Source organism: Benincasa hispida, chromosome 9, assembly GCF_027475165.1.
Source record: "Benincasa hispida cultivar pf3 chromosome 9, pf3_genome.v1.1, whole genome shotgun sequence".
NCBI lineage: Eukaryota > Viridiplantae > Streptophyta > Magnoliopsida > Cucurbitales > Cucurbitaceae > Benincasa > Benincasa hispida.
In genome coordinates this window covers 10,561,171-10,566,020 of record NC_143486.1, presented here as the reverse complement: position 1 = coordinate 10,566,020, position 4,850 = coordinate 10,561,171, and the positions used below count along the sequence as shown (strand labels likewise).

General features: G+C 36.5%; 1 non-coding gene across 1 annotated transcript; it reads right to left on the bottom strand.

Moving 5' to 3' along the window:
• Positions 1-4,164: 4,164 nt before the first annotated feature.
• On the bottom strand, positions 4,165-4,271 carry LOC120087412 (small nucleolar RNA R71). The gene has a single exon (XR_005484551.1). It is a non-coding gene; the product is annotated as a small nucleolar RNA R71 (small nucleolar RNA).
• Between the last annotated feature and the right edge of the window lie 579 nt (positions 4,272-4,850).

Genomic DNA, 4,850 nt, shown 5'->3' with positions numbered 1-4,850 from the left:
ATTTTTCTTGTTCTTCTTGCAGAAGTTTTTCAATTGGAAATTTATCATTCAGTCTTTCCATGATTATTTTTAACATTACGATGATCTCTTCTTGGCCTTGTTTCAAACTTTTTTGCTCCTTTTCTACCCTCTTTTGGGCATTTTTCAGTTCTTCTATTTCCTCTGTTATATTTTCCCATACTCCTTTTTTTCTCCAATTAATTCTCTTTATTTATTTCTTTCTTCTTCTATTTTTCTTTCTCTTTCTATCTGATCCCTTCTCCTTTTCTTCGAAATATATCAAATATTTGATGGTTGTTGATTATGATTCTTGTTCTGTTGGAACTAGTGGAATTACACAAAATTACAAGTGTAAACACATGTTAAATCATTACATAAAAAAGAGGAAAATACTAACAAATGCTTTTTGTGATAGTGATATACACAGATAGTAGTCTAACACTGTTTATCAGAGATAGACTACTATTTGTTTTTTGTTAGAAACAAGTGCAAGTAACAAAAATGAAGCTAAGAAATTGTAAGAAATACTTACATCATTTCTTTGAAATATATTCTCTTCAAGATTTCTCCAATGAGCAGGTTCCATGAACTCCTATGATATTAATTTTGGACTTTGATTGCCAAGTTTTCTTCCAAATCCAAGATCTATTATTGAAAGTTTTGGTATTATTTTAAATGCCCAATAACTAGTGCCAAAGGGAAACCATGAAGGTACACAAAATCCTTCTTAGTAGAAGAAGCCTTTTTAAAAAATTGATATGTCAAGTTGTATGACAATCGTCCCCAAGGATAGGTTTTAAAGGCTTGTTCATTGTCCAACATGTCAACATGTTTCCAGCCTAGGGATTAAAAAGGGCTCCAAGAAGAGGAGGTTTGCCAATTTAACCTTGACACTATCACTTTCAGAATTTTGTAAGAACTTAAGGCTTCTCTCAACATCTTTCCTATCAATTGAATCATCATTCTTAAAAAATCTTTCCCTAAGTTTAGAGATCTAATCTTGTTTCTTTAAATCTATGGGTGGTAGTTGAGTAAAATTTAAACCTGTGATTAAGCAAAATTCTTTTAATCCAAATTCTAATATATGCCCACTGAAGTTGAAAGCCATGACATTTGGCTTCCTTTTGACACATTGTTTTCTTAGAAGGTAGTTTATGAATTTTGTAGGCATTTCTTGATTTTTAGATTTAGAAAATGGCCAAAAGGACCATTTCTAAAACTAATTAAATTTATATAATCTAATTGCTTCTTTTTAGTTTGTATTACATCTAATGAGATGAATATTGTTATACTCAAAACCTTGTTTTGGTCTTGCATTATTACTTGAATTTCATATTCCATTTCCATCTATTTAAACATACAATTATCAGCAATAAGCAAGTGATATATGTCTATTAGTGATTGACAATGCTATATTCTATCATTGACTATCACTCACTATTATCATTCGATGAACATTGGTAGAGACTATCTTTATCTATCATTGATAGATAGTGATAGACTTTCCATCGCTGATAGATATTGATAGACTTCTATCATATCTATCAGCGATATACAATGATAGAGACCATTAAATGTGATAGACAATGATAGTGTCTATCATTTTCTATCAAGTACTTCTTTATATACTAAAGCATGAAATCAATCCTACAAGCAAAAGAAATGTCAAAACACCAACAGTAAGTAGCCCCCAGTGACAAATATGTAAGAAAAGATATGTATACTCTGGTAGTGGTATGAATGATAGACAACATAGAACATTTTCAATGTCTCTCACAGATAGACACTAATAGTAGTCTATTAGTATCTATTTGTGATAGACATTGATATAAAACTTCTATCTCTATCTATCATTGATAGATAATAATAGAATTTTATCACTTTCTACGTACTTCTTTTCTTTATATCATAAAATGACTAAACCATGAAGTGGATTGATAACGGGCAGAAATGCACATTATTACAGCGGAAAGATATAAAACAATGTAGGATTGCGATGGTAAAAATATATAATATTGCAATCGCATGCGTCCATCGTATTGAAACAGCTAACTTATGTATTTTATGCAGGAAAATGCGTTGACGTAAGGCGAAATTGTGATTCAAGGAAATTAGTATCTAAGCGCATAAGAGATTGTGACTACAAGGCTATGTGATCATTTGCATTCGTGAAAATTTGCTCAACAAGTTGGCCGCATAGAGCTGGCGCATCAAGGTGAAAGCTTAATAAATCACGATGGGACAGAAAGTTGATGACGGTCAATTCTGAATTAAGTTGACAAGCCGTTAACAACATACTATAGCAAGTACACTCAACTTTTCGGTGACAAATATTTGGCACATAAGACAGAGAATTAATGACATCCCATCAGTGCAATCATTCGAGAGAAGAAGCTTTTCACCCTGAAGCTCTATAAATACCGAAGGCCACCTTCGTTTAAGGAGTTCGGAAAGTTAGCCTTGTTCATAGTTTTCTTTACTTAGAAGACGGAAGCGAGTGAAGGGAGATTATGCCGAGACATCGCCCTAGTTAACTCGGAAGAGTGCTGGGAAGCGTCGAAAATAGAGAGAGGGCCAACTCTTGTGGAAGCAAGAACATCTTTTGGGCAGAATAGAGATAACTCAGTGTAAAAGCCTTTGGAAGCAAGATATTGATATCAGGCTCTCTACCTTTATTCTTCCATTGTTATTTTGTATTCTGAACTTATTTATAAAATGGAAATTGCATCTTTATAGCTGTTCACTCTTCTTACATTACGCATGAGTAGCTAAATCTGTCGAATGGGTTGAGAAGCACTTAGCTAGCATAACCTGAGATCTTCATTCTATGCGATCATCTTGTATTATGTATGCGTCATTCGTCCATTAAAAATACTCGGGAGGGTAGTCTAAGGAAAGAATCTAGGCTTGGAAAAGTCAGATTAGAATCTAGGCTCGGGAGAGTCAGATTAGAACCGCATAATCAAGAGATAGAAGCTTAGGAATAAGTTCTATTTGCTATTAACGCATCGCATGCACTCTAGAGATAAGATATGATTGTATGCGGTCACCTTTTACCTGTGTGCATCTTTCATCATTGCATAGGCAAGAAGTAGAGACTTAGGAATAAGCTTTATAGACATCATCGCATGCGTCCTTAAACTAGGAGCTATCGCATTTGCATTGGAAAATGAATTGCTGTCGCATGAGTGTAGCATAATCGCATAACTTGAATGCAATCTCAGGAAGCGCTAGCTAAAGACCTTCTCAACCCGTTTTTCCACATACTCATTATATCTTTCGTATAATCAACTCTTTTCTCAAATCTGCCGCATAAACTTTATACTTTAAACAACACACCAACCAACTCATTGATTTATTTGTTACCGCAAAGTGATCGAAAATTACCATCGTATACTGTTTCCTTAGTTCCTGTGTTCGACCCTGGGCTTACCAGGCAATTCAGTAGGATTTATATTTGGATCTTACTGAGAAAACTTGCATGCACAACGTATATTCCATCAGTGTATTCTACATCATTATTTCATTGCATTAACAACATGCATCAAGTTTTTGGCGCCGTTGCTGGGGACTACGACAGTACATTATGTTAACGATAATTTTTTTTATTTTCTTTGCAGCTTTCAATCTCTGGCGAATTATGACCTAGAGATTGAAAGAACGTTCTGAAAAAGATTGAGAAACAACCGCCAACAACAACAAGACAGAACTCCAAGAATGGTGGAACAACTGGAAGAGAGGGCCGCAAACGCAAATAATATAATGGCCAACCCCATTCTCTTGGCGAATGAGCGCAATAGACCCATTCGGGACTATGCGTCGCCCAGCCTATATGATTTCTCCCCAGGAATCATGAGGCCAACTCTGGATGGATCGAGGCTTGAAATGAATCTGGTTATGTCGTAGATGATCCAAACTGCCAGACAATTTGGTGGTAGGCGTGGCGAAGATCCGCACGCCCACCTCCAGAGTTTCATTGAGATCTGTAACATGATTGTTTTACCAAACATCTCCGCTGAGGAGGTTAAACTAACATTGTTTCCATTTTCGTTGTGTGACCAGGCACGAAAATAGGCTTATTCTCTCGAACCAGGGGAGATTACATCATGGGAACAGGTAGTGGAGAAGTTCATGAAGAAGTACTTCCCTCCGACAGAGAATGCCAGAAGAAGAAAGTTGATCACTAATTTCGAACAGGATATTGATGAATTGCTTAGTGACGCCTGGGCGAGGTTTAAGAGGCTGGTAAGAGATTGGCCACATAACGGCTTACCAGACTGTTTACAAATGGAAATTTTCTACCACGGATTGAACCCTGCATCGCAGACGACTGCCAATGCAGCAGCAGCTGGATGTTTGCTGGATAAGACATATGACGAGGCGAAAAATATACTTGATTGCATTTCAAGAAATCATGAGGACTGAAGAGAAAGTGATAAAAGATTAAGAATTAAAAATAGTGACGCAAATAATGAGGCCATCACATCCCTACAAACCCAAATGAACGCGATGATGAACCTAATACAAGGTATCGCAATCAATAGCACAGGAACGCAAAAAGGGCAGGTCAACACAATTGCTCAAATGACCATGAGTTTTGTCAGCTGTAGAGAAGCACATTCGATTGAAGAATGCCCAAGGAATCCGCAGTCAGTATGCTTCATAAAGAATAACCCGTTCTCTAATGTGTACAAACCTGGGTGGAGAAACCACCCTAACTTCGCGTGGAAGAATCAACAACACAATTTTCAATTAGTGGCGCAAAAAGAAGGGCCACCCAGATTTTTCCAACGAGCGGTCAGATGCAAAATCAAGCCAGCAGTTCGCAGGCACCGCAATCTTCATCTTTG